Source organism: Anser brachyrhynchus, assembly GCF_964034855.1.
Source record: "Anser brachyrhynchus genome assembly, chromosome: Z".
In the NCBI taxonomy this organism is placed as follows: Eukaryota; Metazoa; Chordata; class Aves; order Anseriformes; family Anatidae; genus Anser; species Anser brachyrhynchus.
Genome location: NC_137697.1, coordinates 36,787,761 through 36,813,318, shown reverse-complemented (window position 1 = coordinate 36,813,318; position 25,558 = coordinate 36,787,761).

The following is a 25,558-nucleotide window of genomic DNA, read 5'->3' as shown; positions in this document are numbered from 1 at the left end:
GGACTTTCTCATAATTAAAAACCTTAATTCATACATGCAGATATTTTTCCAGATCTACGACTTAGTTCATCTCATGTTTAGGCAAGACTCAAAACCTGAAAAGATCTAAATAGGACTACAGTTGATAAAATTATTAAATATGCATTTGTGGTGATTATTGCTGCTACGTTAGAAACAAGTAGAATTATGAATGAGCTTTAAGAAATGAAATTTCTTGAAATGAAATTTCTTGAAATAAATGAATTTATCCTTTAGTTTTAATAGAAGAACAGTATCTAAGTAGCCATTTCATTCTGACAACAAAGATGATCACTTAACAACATTGCAGCTTATGAATGATGAAGAAAATAAATGTTTCTGTAGTGATGACAAACTGTTGTAAAAATCCAGCAAAGAAACATTCATACATTCATATTTTGTTCTGTTTGCTGTTTTTTGAAAAAAACCTTAAAGGTGCTTTACTTTGACTCTTTTTTTTTTTTTTTTTTTTTTAAGCTGGTGTATCTGTGCACTGATTCAAAATCACTCATTTTTTTCTTGAATAAGTTCCTACTTAAAGGATGAAGCATTTTTCAGCTTAAGAAAATACTTGAAAAAAAGTAAAAAAAAAAAAAAAAAAAGAAGGAATGTAGGTAGAACACTTTTAAACCATCTTTGGCACTCTGTCTTCATGCATATACATTTCATATTCTAAACAGCAGTTATCATGCTTTGTTAGTGTAATTCATTCATTGAAATCTCCATTGAAATTGCAATAATAATATGACACGCACTACAGCAAAGACCACTTCATAAATTGTAGTAACGGGGAGTTAAAGTAAGCTGGGAAAGAGTTAACAGGATGATGATGTTAGCAGAAGAAGACAAAAAACTGTCACAGGAAAATTTGATCAGCTAAAGTAATTCTGATGTAGAAGAAGTTATCTGTGTATCATTTGAACCTTCTTTAGTCTTGAGTTAAATAAAGTTAGTATGCTAACTTTATTTCCCCATCCTGGAACACTTTGGAGTTTACCCTGAGCATCTATGGTCCCTCTCCATTTGCAAAAAGAAGATATTCAAAAGATGTTGAGTGGAAGGGACAAGCAAAAAGATTCTTTCTAACACTTGTTTCTTTAGTCTAAAAATAGGTCATAGTTTTAGAAATATTAATTGAGCTTGATAATAATTTTAGTGCCTAACAACCTAGAGGAAACCAGTTTTCATTGAAAGGAGTATTTCCATTGTACCTGAATGTGAGGACTTGGAAAGTTATAGGCAGTGCTAAGTTTTCCTATAATAATCATGGATACTGATTTTCAAGTATATAGATCATCTCCTCCTCCCCTTGTAAAAAGGAAGACAAAGCTCTGGTATTGTCTTGACAATAGTTCTTTCTGTAGGGCTTTTGGCACTATTAAGTATACCCTATGAGAAATATTTCTAATATACATTAAGGATCAACTACATCTGAAAGTAGTGATGGGATAGATGAAAATGAAAGACATAACACTAACTATAAAGCATTATATAAAAAGAAAAGGTGGATAAACATTCCTTTGAAAACAAAATGCGCTAACGTACTTTATAGATAAAATTTGTCACTATAGTTATGATACAAAGAATTGAAATCCACTCTTAGGTGAGAAGTGTTATCCAGCAAATTCTGAACTCTCTCAGATTTTTCAGTACCGTGGAATAATTCACTAATGAATGCTCCTCACCTGTAAAATTCCAGACTGAATTTTCATGGCAAGCCTAAAGAGAACCTGCTCACTTTAAAAGAAGACAACAAAAATAGTAAGACGGGTAAAATGAACTGCCAGAATTCTTCACTGGAAGTGTCATCTCTCATGTTTAAAGTTTGAAGATTGCATTTGTGCCTTTGGATATTTGTGTGTGGGAATGCTCTTTTTAGCTGTTGTTATTTCAGAATCAGTTGTGAGAGTTAATGTTGGAGTTTCTGGTAATGTGTGCTTCTGATATGCATTTTCAAATAAATATGTATCATGCCAACAGCACTATAGCAGTGTTACTGAAAGGGTCTTCTCACGAAGGAAATAGGGGCTGCTACACTCTAATGCACAAATTTATGTAGAACACATGTCAATTTATTCCAGCTGAAGTAGATTTAGCAACAAAGAACTGTCAGAGACTGATGTTGTGTTTGTTATACTTTATTCAAAGAATAGGTACAAGACAGAAAATACAACTTACCTCTAGAAATATAACCCAATATTTAGCTTGCATGAAACATTCTTGGCACAAAAAAAAAATATAATTAATTTTAAACAAAATTTGCATGCTTACCTTGATGGGATTTATAAATTTGATGAAAAGGCATTCAGTTATGTTTTCAATAAAGGTAGTTGTCCACAGAACTCAACATATCATTCATAAGAGTCTGACGTGATACTATTCATTTTTTTCCTGGATCAGGATATAATGTTTCTAGATATGTATAAGTACTTTTTGGTTTGTTTGTTTTAATTCTCATTTACACGACTTCCAATTATTTCTTCTTTGTGAAGGTCTCTGGTAATTTCTTGCTGTTCAGTCAATTTCATTTTACATCTTTTTAATGTGATTTGGTTCCTTTTTGTCTTACTTTTATTGAAGTGTAGGAAATCTGAAAGTTTTTATTTCCTGTCTTACTGGTGATTCACTTTACTGTTCTCTTCATTAAAATTTCCAAGATGGACAGAGACCAATGTGCCTACCATAACTCTGAAAAGAAAACAATACTACAGGCAGGGTGAAGGACAAAAAGCCATGACACCAATAACCCACACACATGAGATTTCTTCTGCTTTATTGTCAGGTATACATTTTTAATTTTCATACATTCCCAGAGCAGGAACGTAAATTGTAAGCCAAGATTGATAGAGGTTCTTGTGGGAATCTCTGAAACTGACTTTTAAAATCCCTTAAGACAGGGATAAAATTGGGACCTTTTAAATACACCAAGTACTCACAATAGCTTTATTACCACAGTGCTACTTCACTCTGTAGATTGCACGAGGTCTGGAGACTAATTTCAGCAACAGCCACAATTTACTAGCTATAGTAGCCCTCAGATGAATAGTTTCTTGTAAAATCAGTGGCAGTTTTATCCTACCGGAGCACAAATAAATCAGCTCTTATTATTCCACATTCATTTAATCCTGGGACATTAGTCAGTGAGACCTTTCTGCAGCCTAATAAACAGCAGCAGCAGCAGTTTTTCTTTATGAGAGTAGTTGTTCATCCTAAATTAGAGCCAGCATTAGAGGAAGGCAGAAACTTTCGCAGCATGATTTAAAGACATATAATATGAGACTATAACAGTGTATGAAAACTGCACCCATGTGTATAAATATAGAGGGGTCATATTTTTGTTCGATATGGGTTACTTTAGAACATGTGGCTTATTTTATCTATATATCTCAGAAGTGTGTATTTTTTTGTGGCAAGTAATATTCATGTTATCTGCTTATTTCCCTAGATTTGACAGTGGCTTCTAACAGTGTACCTTAGCTACCTTGTGTAGGGGAAAAATGTGAAATGAAGACACTGATTCAAAAATGTTACGTAACAGTATGTTATTATTTCCTTTTTACAACCCATAACCAAGAAAATGTCTCTGAGTTCATATTTACAAACAATGCTTTGCTTTAAAATATTTGGTGTTGTGTGAAATGGAAAATACCTGGGCTTTTGAATGTGCAGTCTCCTCCTAGTTACTTCAATATATGAAAAAATGGCTGTTGTACCTCTTAAACCCTTTTATGGATAACAGTGTAGGTCTCTCCTACAATTTACAATACAGATAAAAAGTAGATAAAGTTCAAAATGAAACGTGAAATTAGGAATTTAGTTTCCAAGAAAGGACACCATTTGACTGGCAGCTGTACCAGGGCTCCCAACCTCTCAAGTTTGTACTATGACCTTTAAGTATTTTCCCGCTTGAAAACAGTAGTTTCAGTTAAACTTTTTGGGTTTATGGATTTGCTTGAATGACAGTTTCAGGGTGAAATTCCAAAGATATAGAAACAAAATTCTGATGGAGTGGCTCAAGTTCACATGACTTGTGATGAATAGCTTTGAATTAAGTCTTTTGAAAAGCACATTGTTTCAGTATCTATTTTATTTTATTTATTTAATTATTTTTCCTGGTGAGTGCATTTTTTCTATACTACTGCCACAGTATGTAAATGACTGTTATTGTTATTTATTATATCTCACTAATATTCTGTTACTAAGAATCTCCCGGTTGAAAAATGAAGTCTCCTAAAGTACTTACTTTATGTCAGTTTGGATCCTTAACTAGGAAAAATGGAGGATGAGTGGCTGACTGGTAGTGATTTATATACATCATAATTTAATTTGCTTTTGGTTGACACTTTTCAGTTCCATTATTACATAAATACCCTCTTATGCCTACATAAACTTATATACAAGCATATATATGTGCCCACAGGAAAATAGATGCACATGCATTGATTAATTCCTATAATTTTTAATCAGTCATATCCGATGTAGTCAGAATTTTTTCAATACCAGATTTGATTTACTATTCCTTTATCTTCTCCATGTAATCTGTATACTTTCTTCTGTTTTAAATGGATTTTGTCTATAGTTCCTAACCTGATTTCATTCTCCTACATTACTGAAATCAAAAAGAGAGATTGAATTGCTAAACTCTATAGTTTATACTATCTTGTTGCCTTGTGTTGTTTTTTTTTCTTTTTTGTTTTCTTTTATCGTAATCATATCTGAGATTTCTTCTCTCTCTGTATACTACTGATCTACAATAAAAATGAAAATAAACATAAGATGAGAAAATAGAAGCACTGCTTTATGGGTTAATTGTCTGTTTGTGACTGAGTGGCTCTAGGAATCATATAATCGCTGCCAAATATCTGGATGAGTCTTTTAATGAAAATTATAGCTTTCATGCTTGCCCACAGTGCCAGAAGACAGAGCAATTGGAGTAAAACCGTAATTTAGTACTGTACTTCCACTCACTTCCAACAAACAGAGAGCACATATAATACCTCTGTTTCAATGTGGTTGACATACAGTACGGGAAGATGTTGATGCAAAATAGCTGCTGTCCAAAATACTAGCAACTACCAGGCTATCAGGCCGAGTGAATCTTCCCCCAAATCCTTTGCTTTCTTTCATTCGCATAACTGTCAGCTTTGAGGCAGGCCAGGAGAATAGATGGTATTTTTCCACATGAAATATAAGTATGCAAGTGTATAAGTTTCTGCATGGAGCGTGTCAAAGTGATGGTGCCAGACCTTTTTTGGAGGTGTCCATCAACAGGAAGAGAAGCAATGGGCACAAACTGCAGCAGAGGAAGTTCCAGCTGAACATGAGGAAAAATTTTTTTACTGTAAGGGTGACAGAGCATTGGAACAGGTTTTCCAGACAGGTTGTGAAGTCTGCTTGCCTGGAGATATTCAAAAGCCCTCTGGACATAACCCTGGGTAATGTATTCCAGGGGACCCTGTTTGAGCAGACAGTTGGACTAGATGATCTCCAGAGGTCCCTTTTAACCTCAACCATCCTGTGGTTCTGAATATTCTTTGAATAATCTTGAATGGGTCAAGAATGAAAAAAACACAAATTTGTCACTGAGTAAAAGCCACCTAGCCACCTGCTTTTTTTTTTTTTTTTAATTTTTTTTTTACATTCATAACTCATTCTTCCTGCCTCTAAAATCTTTTTTGCCTCTTTTCTGACAGGCATCCCTCATATATATAACGCCTTCCAAATATGTTTTTGACTGGAAACACAATTGGGTACCAACTGTAGGAGAGCTCACTTATCCTTTCTTGCAAACTGAGAGACCTTCCAGTAGCATGCATATTACTGCAGTCCAAAGATGTACCTGACTGCATTTGACTAATGTATGCAGGCCTTGTTTGCATAAACAGTACCTCTGAATTCAAAGGATCTGGTCTGAAATTAATGTGGCTAGTCACACACACTCTCATGTTCATACCTACAATACTCCCCTATAAATTGTAAGCCTAAGGCATTTTGAATGTATCTCATACTGTATCATAACATGGGTGGCTAGTCACAGGTGATATGCTGAAGAAGAATAGCTGATGCTTAATGTCCTTCCCCTTACAGCAAGAAAGACCGAAAAAACATGATAATAACCTAATTCAGAAGTCCTTAATATCTCATCATCCCCTGGAAGACATCTTCCCACTTCTCCTGGAAGAAGGTGGTACGGAGAATATTCTGGTACAGTCTAAAAAAAATTCAAAAACCAACCAACAAAACAAAAAAAATGTCCCTGGATTTTGTACCTCCTAAGCTTTTAAAGATCTGATATGATTTCCTTTACTGAGCTGTAATATCTAGATCAGAATCTGACATCAGTAAAGATTTTCCTTGACAGGCTGTCCGCACCTTCTCAAGTGGCTGGCAGCGACCTGTGTTAGAGAAGAAAAACCGAGCTAGGCAGACAAGCTGGCCTCATCTGGGAAAGGGATTGCCATGCACCAATGCAAAGAGGGGGAATTGGAGGATGCTCTTGATTTTTATTTTATTTTATGTTTAACTTTCTCTTCAGCTCATTTTGATTCTGTCTGTGGAGAAGAACGGTCTCTTATGACAGCCAGGGTTAAATTTCCAGCATGATATGAGGATTTAGTTGCATTCTCCTCCCCATACCAGTAATGAGTTGTTCAGCTCAATGCCTGCATACTGTGCTGAACATTTACCCCCAGGGTCTCAAGTATCAATGAGGAGGGAGGGTGAGAGCTCAGGAGACTTCTTCAGCTTGAGAGATCCCAGGACAGGAGAATGGAAAATGGCAATTATTGCATGTGGTAGAGAAAAGCTCTGGACTGAAATAACAGGGGGATTGCAGTTCAGGGTTAAGTCACATTGCCAGAACAGTACAGAGGAAGCATAACATAATGCTTACTCTCACTGTGCCTGCCTCTAGCCTTTCTACGTTGTGACCCTTTGTATGTTGGACAAGGGCAAAAACACTGACTTCAGGGCAGATTAAAAAAAAAAAATAAAGCAAGCCGAGTTACCAGTACTCATTTGCATATGCATTACTCACCAGGGAACCCTCCACGGGCAAAGGAAACTATTTGATTTGCACACTCAGATTTCACCTTCGCATTCAGCATTGACTCATCACATGCAAATGTATGCACTCAGTTGCATACACCCAGGTTCGGAAATCATTCCTCTGGTTTCAAGGAAGAAAAAGACAGAATAATAATCACCCCCCTGCCCCAGCCTATTGTCAACAAATTTCAATTCATCACTGTTGATTTTGCTGAAAACTACTTTGGAACGTTACAGCTGGGAGTGATGTTATCCAATGCCATTTTTATCAGGGTTTCACTGTGCAATGCAGAGTATGCAGGGGAGTCACTGCAGGCTGCTGGTGCCCATGATTGCTTCTGACATGTACAGCTGAAAGGACTCTTATTCCAAGAATGATCTTTTTTTTCAGACTGTATTGAGTTGGGACTGATTTTGATAGCCAGTTTCAGTCAAGAATCATAAAGTTATTGCACATTTAAGACCGTCAGTATGAGAATCATTCTCTGTCTCTCTCTCCCTCCCCCTCTTACCATTCTTTCCCCTCCCTTTCTCTCTCTCATCATTTCACAGGACTGCAAGGTTACAGAAAGGTCTAATCAATTGTCAAACTCTCCTTTATCTCCGAGAAGGTGGTAAAAAAATCTAACTGCCCTGCTGTAGGGGGTTCTTCTGACTACACAGCACCCTTTTTCACATACAATGCTACCATGATTAATGTCCTCCCACCTCAGACCTTGTTAAAACCTGTTCTTTAAAGCAGGCTGGTGCACCACAGTGAGAGCAAGAGCAAGGTTGCATAAATCAACGTGTTCTCACAGCCCCCAGGATATCCATTATAGATGCCAGCTGGATGACTGGAAGATAGAGAAAAATGAATATTGTATCCTGTGGCCTTTTGCCTCTAATGACCACTTTTCAACATTTTTGAAGGCATGATTAAATTTTGATAACTGGGGAAGTCACTCTGAGCAGGCTGAAATAGAGATAAATTGACTGAGGGTCTGACATCTCAGTGGAGAGCAGGCAACTAATTAGTGTGTGAATCGCACTCTGAAAGAGATGTAAAAGGGAGGCTGGTTTAATCAGAGGAGCCGCTGAGGTACAGGAATAGTGAGGGATAATTGCAGCCTAGGTAGAAATCACAGGCTCAATGAGCAGCTTTTTCTGTCCGCTTGATTGGCAGCCGCTGACCTAGTGTCCAAAACCTTTGAACTCTTACAACAGTAACAGCCTTGTCAAGGCAATTTGCTTGCAGCTTTCTGTGACCAGTTATTTCAGCTGTGGAGCTGGGACACCCAATTTGAAAGGGCACTTTGCTCCTTTGCTGCAGTGGAAGCTGGGCGGAACAGCCTCATTATTTTTGATGACTTTACTTTTGAACCCTTTATCTGCCCCCCTCTCTGCTCCTCTCCAGGTCCTCTCCTCCCCAGTGCACTCCACTTACTGTGTGCGCACCCCCTCCCTGGGGACCTTGCCATAGGGATGAAGCATTGGATCAATTTAGCTGTTGATTGCAGCCAGGGTGGGGGGGTGGGGAGGAAGGGAAAAAAAACACGCCACCCCACATTACAGTGTAGTTTCATTGGAATTAAATGTAACGTATTTAATCCTTTTAATGAGTGGCTGGGACAACACCTCTTGTACTTATAAATGAAGAATAGCACACCTGTGACAGAGACGACTAACATATCTTCCTGTGATGCAATCCTGTTTACACAGTGTACACATGTAGCATTCTGTTTGTGCTAGCAGCAATGTTCTGACTTAAATTGGTGTTTAGGGGAATAAAAATAATACCCTGAAGTTGCAGTAGCTGGTGAGGCAGCTTCTCTCTCTCTCTCTCTCTCTCTCTCTCTGTTTTTGGGAGGGAGGGTGGCTGCAGAAAGAGTGAGAAGATAGAGTGGAAAGCTTTCTGCCTTATTCCATTTGATAGTGTGAATTAGTGTTGCTACGCATTATTTTTTTGCCTGGGGCAGACTAGTTTCTCTTTTTAAACTGATCAGTCCCCCTGGGTCTAGTATTATACCAAGGACCAGGATACCTGATGTGACTGGGTTTTGATGTGACAGCGTACTGTTTCTGCAAAGCCTTCAGCTAGGATTTTCAAAAACACAATTTTTCACATGAAAATGAGGGCCAGTAGTTACTAGGTCTACATAATTAGGCACCCGCTGTATATTAGTGCTTTATTACCAGGTGGTTTACTCTAGTGGTAGCTCAGAGCATGGCTGCATGAATACGGCAAACTCAGTTGCTGATTGATAACATGCTGGCTGCTCCACGGTCCTTTCCTGTGTCCATGCTCTTAACTGCAACCCAAGACTGGATCTGCATTTTTGCTCACAAATATCTCCAATGAGTGGCAAAAAGCTGTTGAGTCAGGATGGATCCTGGATATTCAGAGGTGTGACTGCGTCCATCTTGCCATTCCTCTCTGAATGGAGGAGGGTCTGTTTATAAAACACATGGAAACATTTAGGTCCCACTTAGAGGCCAGCATCATAGGTCCCCACATAGGCCCCTCTGTTTGATGGGCACAATAACATCTGTTTTCCAAGTATTCTAACAATGTAGAGTGGCACCTTGGAGGTCTCCATCAGTAACAGGTGACAGCAATAAATTTCCTGAGTTGTCACAAAATTCATAGAGTCATGGAATTATAGAATGGTTTGCCATGGCAGGGACACCTCAAAGCCCCATCCAGCCTGGCTTTAAACACCTCCAGGGACGGGGCATCCACAGCTTCTCTGGGCAAACTGCTCCAGTGCCTCACCACCCTCATTGTCAAAGAATTTATTCCTAATCTCTAATCTAAATCTACCCTTTTTTTATTTTAAAACCATTACTCCTTTTCCTGTCACTAAGCTCCCTGTCAAAGTGTGCCTCCCCAGCTTTCCTGTAGGCCCCCTTTAGGTATTGGAAGGCTGCAATGAGGTCTCCTCAGAGCCTTCTCTTCTCCAGGCTGAACAACCCCAACACTCTCAGCCTGTCGTCATAGGAGTGGTGCTCCAGTCGTTTGATCATCCTTGTGTCCCTCCTCTGGACTTGTTCTAATACGTCCATGTCCTCTTTGTGCTGGGGGACCCAGAGCTGAACACAGTGCTCTGGGTGGGGTCTTACGAGAGCAGAGGGGGACAATCACCACCCTCGCCCTGCTGACCATGCTGCTTTTGATGCAGCCCAGGACGTGGTTGGCTTTCTGGGCTGCAAGCGCACATTGCTGGAACATGTTGAGCTTTTCATCAGCCAACACCCGCAGGGCCTTCTCCTCAGGGCTGCTCTCAACCCATTGTCCGCCCAGCCTGTATTTGTGCTGGGGATTGCCTCAGCCCAGATGCAGGACCTTGCGCTGGCCTTGTTGAACCTCACAAAGTTCACACAGGCCCACCTCTCAAGCCTGTCCAGGTCCCTCTGGATGGCATCCCATCCCTCCCGTGTGTCAACCGTACCACACAGCTTGGTGTCCTTGGCAAACGTGCTGAGGGTGCACTCGATCCCACTGTCCATGTCACCAAAAAAGATGTTAAACAGTGCCAGTCCCAGTACCGGCCCCTGAAGAACAGGACTCGTTACTGATTTCTACTTGGATATTGAGCCATTGACTGGAACACTTTGAGTGCAACCAGCCAGCCAGTTCCTTAACCACTAAGAAGTCCATCCATCAAATCTATGTCTCTCCAATTTAGAGACAAGGATATCGTGGTGGACAGTGTCAAATGCTTTACATGTGTCCAGGCAGATGATGTCAGTTGCTCTTCCCCTGTCCACCAGTGCTGTAACCCTGTCGTAAAGGACCACCAGATTTGTCAGGCACAAGCTACCATTACTGAAGCCATGTTGGCTGTCACCAATCACCTCTTTGTTTTCCGTGTGCCTTAGCATTGTTTCCGGAGATTCTGCTCCATGATCCTGCCAGGCATAGAGGTGAGACTGATTGGCCTGTAGTTCCTTGGGTCTTCCTTTTTTCACTTTTTCAAAAAACCGCCATTATGTTTTCCTTCTTCCAGTCAGTGGGAACTTCACTGGACTGCCATGACCTCTCAAATATGATGTACAGTGACTTCAGAAGTACATCCACCAGTACCTTCAGGACCTATGGATGTATCTCATCAGGTCCCATAGATTTGTATACCTTTATGTTCATTAGCTGGTCTCGAATCTGATCTTCTCCTACAGTCAGCAGTTTTGCCAAATAAGGGCCAAAATGCTCAGAATTTTGAATTTGCTTGTCACTACTATCTCTACTGCTTAAAATAGACAGGGAAAACAAAGTACAGAAAAGTTAATTATTTTGCCTAAGGCTATGCAGAAAGTCAGGCATAAAGCAAATTTTTATGGACACGTTGTTGGCTTCCTTTCCTGGTCAACATTAGGAATATTGAAAAGTAATAATAGAGTTTTCAAATCGTTTATTAGACTTGGAGAAAATCACATGACTGCTGTGCATATTAAACATGACCCTTGTGCTAAAAGCTTCCTCATGACTCCTTGTTGACCTGCTGTATAGTAGTGACAAGAGCTTTGCTTCAGTATGGAGAGCAGCAGCTGCAGCAATGAAATTAAAAGAAAAAACATGGACTAGCATAATTGCAATTTGTTGTGAAAATTATTTATGCATCAAGACAGTGGCATCTATGAGAAAATAACAGATTGGCATAACAGAAATATGAGATTCTTGTATAATACTGTTTATAAACAAACCAAGAATAAAGAGGTGAGCTATACAACACTTTAAAAGTAGCTTACTTGATGGTCTGTTCCTGTGCATATTCCTGGTTTAAAATAAGAAAATATTCTCAGTATAACAGACATACACCTGCAGCAATGATGATTACATAGGGAAACTTAATGTTTAAGATGCAGAGCCACTTACAACTGTGTTAATATCAGTGGAAAATAATAAAAAATAAGAGTTTCAATTAATAACCTTTCTTTTTCTGCCACTTTTCCCTGCATGATTTCTGACTTTGGTGTCAGATTGTACGGCAAAATGCTTCTGAAGGTATGAGCAATAAAAACAGACACAATAAATTTGTGTAGGCCAGGCAACTGTGATGACTTAATTGCTACTTTAGTGAAAAGGCTGCAGCCATTATGTTAAATTATTAAAAATAACACCCACTGTAATTCATCAGAATTTTAGCCATTACCACTTTTTTTTTTTTTTTTTTAATATCAGCTATTTTTACATTACAATGTTTGGGATAATAAAAGTCAGCAGGGGTACTCTGAAGTACAGTACGATGGCGGTAGACCTAGGAGAGTATATTTACATCAGCCTTACCAGTTCTTGCAATTTTAACTCTTGTGGCAGGAAACTTAGAAAAATCGCACCCTTTGTACCTTTTGAAGGGAAAGAAAAAGGGAGGGTATGTCATGGTTAGGGATGAACCAGAAGCTCTCACCCAGAAACTACAGTCCCCATTCTCAGATAGTGGCGTTTTTTTTTTTTTGGTTTTTTTTTTTTCTTTCTTCTCTTGCACAACTTTGACATGAAAGCAGAGGTTGTGTGAAGGCGGTGCCAATCGCTCATTTGTCAGGCAAGGTAACTGTGATCTTAAACTTGATCCAAGTGTGGGAGATTTCTGTCTCCAAGTTTATTTCTTTAAGACCTTGTCTATCCAGAATCCAAAAGTAGCAGCCTTTATTAATAAAGCTGTCTTTCAGAAAACAAGCCTTACGATGAAAGACTCATGTCTCGCCATTGATTGACTCCTGGATACTTCAGATATTGCAAGTGAGTTTTCTAAGAGAAAACCCCAGAGACATAGATGAGTCTTGAGGGGTAGTCAGCAGAGGAGGAATAATGTGAACAATCCTGATTTGCACTCCTGTGAAATCCCTGCTTTGACTAACTGAAATGTTTTCATGGGTGAAATGAAAGAAGTTAGAGCTGCCAGTCCCCAGGCCAGCACAACCCAAGGAACTCAATCCTTTTGCATTTAGACAGAAACAGACATTCTCAAATAACCACAGAAGTCAAGGAATTGAGACTTGCAGAAAACTGCCAAAGACAGGAAGACTGAGAAAAAAATAAAATAAAAAGAAATAAGGAATGCATGAATTGCTAGAGTCAAATGTAGCTGCACAAAGAGTCTTTAACATTGATTTCACTTATGTGTGCCAGTCATGAAGTATCTCACAATACCTCTACTCATGCTTTAAGGATGGGAAAACAGAGAACGTAGGAAGAAAGTTATGGCAGAAAACGACATTGCTATCTGGGGCTCTGATGGTATTATAAAGTAGGATTTTAAAACAAAATTTTGCAGTGACTATCTCTCCTTTGTCCACATATGTGTTTTTGAAGTGTAATATAATTTCATGCATGTGTATATAAACATGTTTCACTACATGTACATGGTCACACAGAGATACATAACTGTAGCAATTAATTCCATTTAATAGCAATCTATCAAATTTTGTGCTTTAAATGGCTTATTGTAAAGTCTGTCATAATGGCAAACAATTACATGATGCTGTATTATTATTCCTCACCCCATGAATAAAATCTACTGAAAACATTACTGAAAATGGGAGAAACCATTCTGAACACCAACAGAAAAGAGCTGATTGGTATCAGAATAGGGCCTTTCAAAACCTCTGACAGGTAAATTATTAATATTTACAGATAAACCTTGCTTATATAATGCTAATTTGCAATAAGAAGTTCAGACTCTCCATGGGGCTTTAAACATACCATAATATGCATTCAAAGGCTAAGATAATTGGGATATATGTTTCTCAAAAAATAATAAGGGAAGCATCAGCTGATTTTCAGTGTCTCTTTTACATACATCTAAAAACATCTTTTACATACATCTAAAAACAGTCTGGAGTTGATCCCCACTCCTTATTTCTGTACTAATACAGAAAATGATGAAAAACATCTTTGTATTCCTTCATACTGAATCTTAACTTAAACTTTTTTTCTGAAGTGCAACTTGTGCTAGAATTATTGCAGTTTTAGAATCCTGTTTTCTTGGAGATTTACAGCTACCACTGTCTCCAGACTGTGATGAATTTACTGAGTTAACTCTGGTGTGATAATATACCATTTTTTCATTTTTATTTTTTTACAAATGTGATGCTCAATCACTGGAAGAAAACCATAATATCTCTTTTAGAAGGAAACAAAGATGAAGATAATTATAGAGTGGTGCTCATTTTTCACTGAGTGAAATACATGCTAGTTGGAAAACACAGGGCTAGAGCACACAGAAACATGGAGCTGGAAATGTTTTTCAGAGAAAGAGATATAACAGTAACTGAAAAGAAAAAAAAAAAAGAAATAAAAGAAGAAAGGAAATGATCCAGTACATGTCTATGACACCTACAGCAGTAGAAAAGTGCACAGTCAAATTTCACAGAATCACAGAATCACAGAAAGAGGTTGAGAGAGACCTCTGAAGATCATCTAGTCCAACCCCCCTGCCAACCTCTCTGCCGAGCAGGATCACCCAGATCATGTCACACAGGATGACATCCAGGCAGGTTTTGAATATCTCCATAGAAGAAGACTACACAACCTTCCCGGGCAACCTGTTCCAGTGCTCGGTTGCCCTCACAGTAAAGAAGTGCCCTCTCATATTGCGCAGGAACCTCCTGTGCTCTGTACCTTTGTACCTTTGTGCCTGTTGCCTCTTGTCCTCTCACTGGGCACAACAGAAAAAAAGACTGGATCCATCCTCTTGACACCCTCCCCTCAGATATTTATACACATTGATGAGATCTCCACTCAGTCTTCTCTTTTCCAGGCTAAACAGGCCCAGTTCTCTCACCCTGTCCTCATACAACAGATGTTCCAGTCCTCTAATCATCTTTGTAGCTCTCCTCTGGACTCCCTCTAGTAGCTCCATGTCCCTCTTGTACTGGGGAGCTCAGAACTAGACACAATACACCAGCTGTGGCCTCACCAGGGCTGAGCAGAGCAGAGGGAGAGGATCACCTCCCATGACCTGCCGGCAACACTCTTCTGAAAACCCTAGGATACCATTGGCCTTCCTGTCCAAAAGGGCACGTTGCTGACTCATGGTCACCCTGTCCTCCACCAGGACCCCCAGTTCCCTCTCTGCAAAGCTGCTCTCCAGCCAGCCAGCCCCCAGCCTGTGCTGGTGCTTGGGGTTATTCCTCCCTAGGTGCAGGATCCTTCACTTGCCCTTGTTGAACTTCATGACGTTCCCCTCAGCCCAACCCTCCAGCCTGCCCAGGTCCCTCTGAATGGCAGCACGGCCCTCTGGAGTACCAGCCACTCCTCCCAGCTTTGTGTCATCAGACTTGGTGGGGGTGCACTCTGTTCCATTGTCCAGGTCATTGATGAGTAAGTTGGACAACACTGGACCCAGTATTGACCCCTGGGGGACACCTCTAGCTACCAGCCTCCAACTAGACTCCATACAACCAAGCGCAACCCTCTGAGCTCTGCCATCCAGCCAATTGCCAATCCACCTCACTGTCCACTCACCTAGGCCACACTTCCTGAGCTTGTCTATGACAATGTTACAGGAGACAGTGTCAAAAGCCTTTCTGAAATCAAGGTAGGCCACATCCATAACTTTCCCTTCATCTACCCAGCTGGTCATCTCATTGTTAGAAGGATGTGAGATGATACCAGATGTGTGACGATTTTTGGGGTGTTATGTGGCATCCTCTTGTTTACACATACATTCAATAAGTGACTTCATCCTTATGGTCTTTTAAGCTCAGAATCTTGAGTTTAGCTTTTAAACATAAAATCTGCATTGGTAACCTAGCTGCAGACCTTGATCTGTACTCAGGGAATTACTTGTGTCCCTCCATATCTTTGAAATGTAGTGTTTAGTAGTCAGGCAAAGTTTTCAGCTGGAAAATGAAGCTGAGTTGAAGTATGCTGGTTAAGGAGTTGACAGGTGACTTACACTTGGTGAACTATGGGGCTAACTTAGAGGGATCTTGTGGCATGAAAGAACACAAACGAGTGTAGCTTGCATAAAACTGCAATATGAAAAAAACTGATCTGTCCCCCGGTGCAAAGTATGTGGTGTTCTTTGCCAGACAACAGTGAGAAGGAGTGAAGTATAACTTGCAAAAACTTGCAAATAAGGGGACTACCAGTGCTGTCTGTTTGTCCCTGAGAAAATATTTGGAAACAATGTTGAACTGATTGAAATTACGGCTAGAGGGTTAGGTATTCAACTCATGTGATAACTCGTGTTTCTAAGAGATACCACTCAGCTATGGTGATGCCCTTTGAATTTTCCATCATTTGTGTATATATTTCTATTACAGAAATGCTCAGGGAGGGAGCTCCATGCTGCAAGACTACTAATTAACTAGTGCTCATTACGTAGGTACGTAATTTGACAAGCAATATTGGGAGTGGTTTGCTTCTGCAGATGAAATGAGCTATTAAAAGTGTTTCTGATTGCAGTCAAAATGTATTTTGAATTTTTTAAGCCATATCTTGCTACTTGGGGGAAAACAGATGATCGGACTTCTCTGCTTGTGCCAGAAGTGCTGCTTCTCCTGAAGATGAACAAAGAGGTTTAGGAAGTACCACAACTGAGCTCTGTAGTGGAGAAAATAGGCACTCGCTCTCCCACTGTGAGATGAGAGCCCTTCTGCAAATAGTTTCCTTGTGGCCAGCTGTTCCAAAAGGAAGAGAGTGAGGAAAGCAAAATGATGTTCCTCCTAAAAAAATCCACTCATCTCGTGTCTTCTCAGAAAAGAAGACAAAAATATTTCCACAGGACTGGGAACTACTCATCTCTGAATGCTGGGGGCTGGAAGAAGATAGAAATACTTGTAGAGAGAGAAGAAGAAAATGTAATTGACTTGCTATTTTCAAGTGTCGTGTAATTGCTGAACTGTTTTAATGATTCCTTAGTGCATTTCAGATATCACCACTGATAGTGCAGGATGTTATTGTGCTCACCTTGTGAAACTAACTAATATAACTTCATGCTTTAGACAGAGTTTTGGGACAGATTATCCACAGTGGTTATGGCTTCCCCTAGAATGCAGGACAGACAAAAAGCTATGTGGGTTAAAATTTCTATATTAATTCACTTAACTGTCCTGGCATAAGAAATACTGTATTCTCTCTGAGAATGAGGTTTTCATGGAAGGATTTATTTAATTATTAAAAACCAAACTGTCATAAAGCCAAACATTACATTTATGTTCCTAGCTTGGAATCCTTTGCAAGGTTTTGAGGGGAAAAAATCCCATCTTATATACACAGTGGTGAGTTTTAAGCCACTACAAGAATGTAAGGCAGTGGGCCACCTCTACTGTATACTATTACAAAAGACAGGAAAATGGCAAACATTCAGGTTGGTTGAGGACAGCATATGAGGTATTTAACAGCCTGCTGTCTCCTGGCAGATACTTCCGAAGGTTGTGTGTGCTATGGAAAAGAAGCTGCAGTGGCACATCCAAACTGAAAATATAACCAATAATCCTGTACTGACTGCCGTTGATAATACTTTTTTTTGTGTGTGTGTGTGTGTCTGTCTCCGTGTGTGTGTTGTAGTATTGGAACACTAGCTGTCTTTTCTAGCACTCTGCTTTTCACTAAGTCTTGCCTATTCCATTTTAACAGAATGTACAGATGGAAAAAATATATTGAGTCATCTGGTCTTAGCTTTGCTATCACCAGAGTCTAAATACTTCTCCTACAGTATTGTGGATATCGCAGTTCACAAAAACAGGTTGAAAAACAGGTTGAAAAAGTAGTCAAACTACTATTTTCTGTTGCAGACTCTTTTTGTTTTGCTGAAAATGTCTAACCTGACAACAGTGTTTTTCTATTTCTGCTATTCTCTTATCATATTTTCTATTTAGCTTTGAAGGAAAACTTATATCTTCAACAAAAGGGTAGTGGGAGTCAGGAAATGGAGACTAAGAACATTATTCTTCCATTGAGAAAACAAAGTCAAATAATACCTGCTAACAGCCTTTACTCCACCGTCACTATTGATAAGAAGAGAAAAATAAACTCTGGCAGCAGCAGTTACAGCTAACTGTCGAAAGAGCAGGAAGGTATTGGAGAAAGGTAAGTAGCTGGCATGAGCATGTCTAATTCAATACATGCATATGATTATGGAAAAAAATAGAACTAGGTTAGGAAAGAGTATTTTCCATCCACAAATACTCAAGACTACATATGCTTAGCGTATGAAAACTCTCAATCATAGCAGACACCTATGCCGTCTGATAAATGTTTCAGGAAGTAATCCTGAAGAAGAGCAACAAACACTCTCAAAGAGGTCAACACATATGTTATGTAAATATCGGGAGAGATCACATTATATTTCTTGAAAAAGGAAGTGGTTCTAGAATCTGTATGAAACCTGATGGTGAGACAAGCTAGCAAATAAACCACTTTTGTCACTTAAAGACCTTCAGTCACCAACTAACAAGTGCCATATGAAGAATCCTTACAAGTCCCAAGACAACAATGGCAATGGGAATGATGCTACTCCATGGAAATACCATTGCAGAGTGAGGCCATCAATAACTAAATAGGACTGCTTTCATATAGCTGTGCACAAGGAAAGAGATTTTGACAGGGAAACAAATTTTTACATTTATCATGAGAGTTGAGTGAAAATGGTTATTGCATCATTCTCATGCACTTTTAGACCAGAGTACCAGATACATTGTCATAGCAGGATATAACTATATATTTTACATATAGGTTTATATGCACAAATAAATATTTGCGGTGGTTTTACTCGGGTGGGCAACTGAGCTCCACCTCAGCTGCTCTCTCACTCGCCCTCCTCAAAGAGGAAAGGGGGAGAAAATATGATGGAAAGGACTCAAGGGTTGAGATAAGGATGGGGAGATCACTCAACTATTATCGTGACTCAGAGTAGGGAGGTAGTAAGATTTATTGCCTATTACTAACAAGCTAGAGAAGTGAGAAGCAAAGGAAAGAAACCAAAAATGCCTTCCCCCCAATCTGCCTTCTAAAAACCTCCTCCCCCCGAGCGGTGCAGGGGAATGGGTGAATAGGGGCTGCAGTCAGTCTATAGAACTTTGTCTCCGCTGCTCCTTCATGGTCACTCTGTGCCCCTGCTCCATGTGGGGTCCCTCCCACGGGATGCTATCATTCCAGAACTGATCCTGCGGGGGCTGCCCACAGGCAGCAGCTCTTCAAGAACTCTCCCACATGGCTCTGTACCACGGGGTTCATCCCCCAGGAGCAAACTGCTCCAGTACGGGTCCCCCATGGGCAGCAGCTCCCCCCAGACCCTCTGTTCCTGGGTGGGCTCCTCTCCATGGGCTGCAGCTCTGTCCTGCAATCTGCTCCAGTGGGGGCCTTCCACAGGCCGCAGCCTCCTCTGGGCCACATCCGCCTGCTCCGGCGGGGGCTCCTCCATGGGCTGCAGCACGGAACCCTGCTCCACCATGGTACTCCATGGGCTGCAGGGGGACAGCCTGCTTCCTCACCACAGGCCACAGGGGACTTCAGCTCTGACACCTGGAGCACCTCTCCCCCTCCTTCTTCACCTCCTTGGCGCCTGCAAGGCTGCATCTCACTCCTCTCTCTCTCCCAGCTGCTGTGTAGCAGAATTATTATTATTATTTTATTTTTTTATTTTTTTCCCTTGTCTTAAATCTGCTCTCACAGAAGCGCAAACAACATCGCTTATTGGCTCGGCTCTGGCCAGCAACGGGGCCCTTATCTAACATGGGACAGCTTCTAGATTCTTCTCACAGAAGCCATCCGTATAGCACCTGCTACTAAACCTTGCAACGTAAACTCACTACAATATTTTAAACACGTACACACACAAATATATATATATATATAATATATATTGTAATCACCAAGAACACTGCAAAGCTGGAATAAGAGCACTATATACATGATGCTCTTTGAAAAAGAAGGCAGAACTTTGACTGACAGGCCAGTCAGTCTCACCTCTATGCCTGGCAGGATCATGGAGCAGAATCTCCGGAAACAATGCTAAGGCACACGGAAAACAAAGAGGTGATTGGTGACAGCCAACATGGCTTCAGTAATGGTAGCTTGTGCCTGACAAATCTGGTGGTCCTTTACGACAGGGTTACAGCACTGGTGGACAGGGGAAGAGCAACTGACATCATCTGCCTGGACACATGTAAAGCATTTGACACTGTCCACCACGATATCCTTGTCTCTAAATTGGAGAGACATAGATTTGATGGATGGACTTCTTAGTGGTTAAGGAACTGGCTGGCTGGTTGCACTCAAAGTGTTCCAGTCAATGGCTCAATATCCAAGTAGAAATCAGTAACGAGTCCTGTTCTTCAGGGGCCGGTACTGGGACTGGCACTGTTTAACATCTTTTTTGGTGACATGGACAGTGGGATCGAGTGCACCCTCAGCACGTTTGCCAAGGACACCAAGCTGTGTGGTACGGTTGACACACGGGAGGGATGGGATGCCATCCAGAGGGACCTGGACAGGCTTGAGAGGTGGGCCTGTGTGAACTTTGTGAGGTTCAACAAGGCCAGCGCAAGGTCCTGCATCTGGGCTGAGGCAATCCCCAGCACAAATACAGGCTGGGCGGACAATGGGTTGAGAGCAGCCCTGAGGAGAAGGCCCTGCGGGTGTTGGCTGATGAAAAGCTCAACATGTTCCAGCAATGTGCGCTTGCAGCCCAGAAAGCCAACCACGTCCTGGGCTGCATCAAAAGCAGCATGGTCAGCAGGGCGAGGGTGGTGATTGTCCCCCTCTGCTCTCGTAAGACCCCACCCAGAGCACTGTGTTCAGCTCTGGGTCCCCCAGCACAAAGAGGACATGGACGTATTAGAACAAGTCCAGAGGAGGGACACAAGGATGATCAAACGACTGGAGCACCACTCCTATGACGACAGGCTGAGAGTGTTGGGGTTGTTCAGCCTGGAGAAGAGAAGGCTCTGAGGAGACCTCATTGCAGCCTTCCAATACCTAAAGGGGGCCTACAGGAAAGCTGGGGAGGCACACTTTGACAGGGAGCTTAGTGACAGGAAAAGGAGTAATGGTTTTAAAATAAAAAAAGGGTAGATTTAGATTAGAGATTAGGAATAAATTCTTTGACAATGAGGGTGGTGAGGCACTGGAGCAGTTTGCCCAGAGAAGCTGTGGATGCCCCGTCCCTGGAGGTGTTTAAAGCCAGGCTGGATGGGGCTTTAAGCAACCTGATCTAGTGTGAGGTGTCCCTGCCCATGGTAGGGGGGGTGGAATTAAGTGATCTTTAATGCCCCTTCCATCCCAAACCATTCTATGATGTATGGGAAAACAAAAACAAAAAGAAAAACAAAAACAAACACACACACAAAACCAAACCAAACCAAACCAAAACAAAAACGACCCTTGTCTATCCAATAAAATTAATGGATAAGTTATTTTACTTAAAGGTGTATCATAGTAGACCTTACTCTGAGACTGAAATCCTGTCAAAGATTCACATGTAATATTCCCATATAGATGAATTGGAAATATTGTCTCTGTTGTGGTTATCATGGCCGTTACAATATTACTATATAAGTATATGTAGAGTTTTCCCCGCAAAAGACATTAAAGGCAAAGGAATGAAGAGAGCTGTTTCAGAGAATGCTGGTCCTCTGGGTGTCATGTATTTTCTTACATAGACATTTGTGCCCATTTTCTGATAGGACAATCCTGGGTTTATGGGCAGAACATTATGTGGAATGGGAAACTGACAACCCATCGCCTTCAATAGACTGTGACACTCTGTAAAGACTGCCAGTTTTGAATGCATAAAACAAGTTTTTGACTAAAATAGAAGCTTCCTTTCCAGAGGTGTGTGATCTTTTCAAATCTGATCTGATGTATGACGGATCTCACTATTAAACTATATGACTGCTAACCTGCAGCCTCCACATGAGTATGTATAAAGCAGAAACAACTGGTTGAGTTATTTCAGATGGTATTTTAATGTCTCCTCAGCATGATTTAAACTACTGTTGACTCAAATCCATACGGCCTTTCCACCTTCTTCCATAGCTCTTCATGAAGATGGATGAGTGATGAATGAAAGCTTAGACACGGGAACTTACCATGATTAAGCTTACTGGGACCAAAAGTCTCCACCTATTTCATTGACCTTAGGTAGATCCACTTTAGAACTGTGTTGATTGGTTTCATTAACTCCCTATCCTTTCCTGAGGCCAGACATTCATATTTATGCCTAAAAGAAGGATCAGGAATGGTTTGGATTGCAAATAGGTTTCTCAGGAAGCACTGTTGTGTTAATCAGTCTGTCAATGGTGATCTTCAAACTGCATATAAATCACCTTTGAGTGAGTGGTTGCTTGCGCTTGTTTGTTAAACAGATGACCTTCTGAAACACTAGAAACACAATGGCATTTTCAGTGGGACACTAATGATTTGGTTGCACCAGGTGCTTCTTTATTATCAAACTAGTTAAGACTGTGTAGCTTTTGTGATCCCAAAATCATGGTATATCTAAGGGCACCTGATATCCTGTTCAAAGCAGAGCCAACTTTGAGGTCAGTTCAAGTTGCTTCAGTTGTCTAATCTATTTTGGAGTATGCCCAAGGTTACTTCAAAGTTCTTTGAGCAACCTGTTCTGATATTCAGCCATCCTCACTGTGACTTTTATTTTTTCTTACATCTACTCACAATTTCCCTTGATGCAACTTGTGTCAGTGGCCTCTTATCCTTTCCCCGTGTACCTCTGAGAAGAGTTTGGCTCATTCAAAGCAAAGTCATCAGTTACCTCATCTCTCCTTAGCCTTCATCCCTTATTCAGCCAAGCTGAAGGAACATAATGGATAATTATTTTGTTTCTGCTTCTGCACCAGAAGTTTGTAAGACAGAAATGAATTCAGAGCTTCAATGATTCTTCTTGTTTGACTCACTGTAACCTATACAATAATGCTGCTGACATCTGAAACCTGTTGGATTGAATCTTTAGCACTGTGTCAACTTCCTTAGTGCTAGATGAAACCATCTGAGTCCTGTATCTCTAGACAAGTGTCATTCTTTTTCAGTCTTTGTATATGGGTGGGCGTCTTTCTCTGCAACTGTCATTCTATGTATCTATCTTCATTACAGAGTGATATGAAAAGTGTATTCATTTGCATAAATGAAACAAGAAGAAGTTATGCAGTAACTATACGGAATCTGATATGGCCATGAAATTGCTAATTATTTTTACTTCTGAAAGTAAGATAATTTCATGCTGAACTACTTGAGCAATTCACTTGCTTTTCATGTCTCAAAGTACATTTTATTCAGTTTTTTTTATTTTATTTATTTTGTTTTGTTTTCCTGAATCATGTCTAAAAAGACCTTTGAACATACTCAATTTTTAATTGCACATCTTCAGAACTATTATGTAATGATTAGCTCCTTGTGTTTTCTCACCAGTGTTACAAAATTTGCTGAACATAAAAGACAAACTTGACTAATATTCATGTTATTTTCTCTGAAGAAATAGGATTATCTGGATACAAAGAATATATAGATCCAAAACATGAGTTTACTTTCTTACATACCCTCAATGCCAATGAAATTTTATGTTGTATTAAAATACATAGGGAAGATAAAAACAATATTTCTATAACACTTAATTGCAAAGAAAAGCTTTCAAGTGCAATCTCAAATTAATATGCATCTAATTCTTTATGTTTCTAGTCCACTTCCTTAAGGAAATATATCCCAGGCACTTGCCATAAGTGTTATGCCCCTGAAATAAATGGTGATGGGAACGAATATGGAACTTCAGAGGTTCTCATTCAGTCTAATGGTTACTAAAAAATATGTAATGCATATACAGACAAGCATAAGAAAGAGCTTAGGAAGATAAGACGCTCCACACCAAGTATTCTCTACTCCACATAAAACTTGCTACTCTCTTTGGAAACTCCTGAAGACAGCTTATACACTCACTTTCTGGAGATTGAGTTATCTGTCCTATTGTAGAGTGTGGTTTTCTTTTAGCAAGACAGAGGCCTAGCAAAAAGTTGCAAACCTTAAAAGCAGTGTTGTTGCTCATGCAAAAGGGAGACACTGCAGCTACTCACGCTGTGCCTTTTCTATTGGCAGTGAGTTTGACAGTCTCCCTTTTGCATGAGTTTTTCTATTGACAGTGAGTTTAAGAGATTATCAATTCAGTCACTTTTACAAGCTTTAAATGAGAAAGAGAGAGGAGGAAAGGCAGAGGTAGGAGAAACACACAAGACATTATAGCACGCATGTCAAAGGCCCATAGATTAGCAAATACACAGCCAAGGTGTTTTTTTTACAGTAGAGAAAAATACTAATCTTTGATATACAGTGCAAATCACAGCCTCTCAATAACTTGAAAAACAGAGTAGTATGAACAGTACACTGACAGCTTCCCTGTTTTCCTTATTTATCCAAACCTTTGTTTCTGTCTTAGAGGCAAAAAATAAATAGAAATCTTCTGAAGAGGCCCACCTGAGAATGCAGGAATCCTCCCCTCCAGGGCCAATTCAGTTCCCCTTAGATTTGCAGAATTCCCAGTGACTGCTAAGAGTGCCCTTGTAGTGCTGCAACTCCTACCACAGTGAAACACAAAACTGACACAATTACAAGACACAGATGGAGCTGTTTCAATAGCTACTGCCCCCCATAAGGACAGGTGAAAGCCTAGGACACAAGCCTCTTGCAGAAAACACCATTTCTTTTGATTGAATGCCTTTTGAAATTGCCCTCATTATGGTGCAAGGTAACATGCAATGGGGTTGCCTCTCAATGTGACCCTGTTAGAGATTGCCACTTGTGAGAAAAACCATTCAAAAGTGGAGGCTGGATTAAACTGTATACCAGGTCAAATGGCACTAGTTAGAGAAATGAAGAGAGGTGCTTCAGTCCACTGATTCTCTGGGAAGTTAAGCAACAATAACAAATTCCATGAATACAAATGCACGAAAATCAGAGAAATGAAATACTGGCAGAAGCTGGTAGGAAAGATCTCCACACACTTCCTCCTTCTAGGCTGCACTGAGCAGAAGAATCTCTTCAGTCCTGGGAAGAACGATGAAGTCTCTGAAAATAAGTACTCCTTGTGTGGTCTGGAAACACCTAGGTGGAGATCTTTACAGAGTTGATTTCATCTGGGGTATCCCTAGATTATCCCACCATTGTCAAGGCCATCCTGCAGCCTAGAAGTACACTTTTGTGTCCTCTGTCAACAGTGATGCGGGGGGTGGGGAGGTGTGTTGGGGGAGGTTCAGAAGAATCACCCCACTCTCTGTTCTGTCAAAGCCCAGAGCAAAATTCACTTCATTTTATTGACAAGATGAAGATAGATGAAGACAACACAAGGCTCTGTAGTTACTGACTCTAATCACCCATGAACAGACAGTCATTTCAGTGTGCCTCCTTACTCTGAAGAGATCACTGAGTTCAACAATCAGCTTTCTCTTAAATACAAGGCAGTTGTCCTTGTTGACCTATGACGAGGACAAGCCACAGCACAAAAGCTATCCGCAGTAGTCAGGCAAAAACATAGGGGAGACACACTGGTTTGAAATTGGTTTC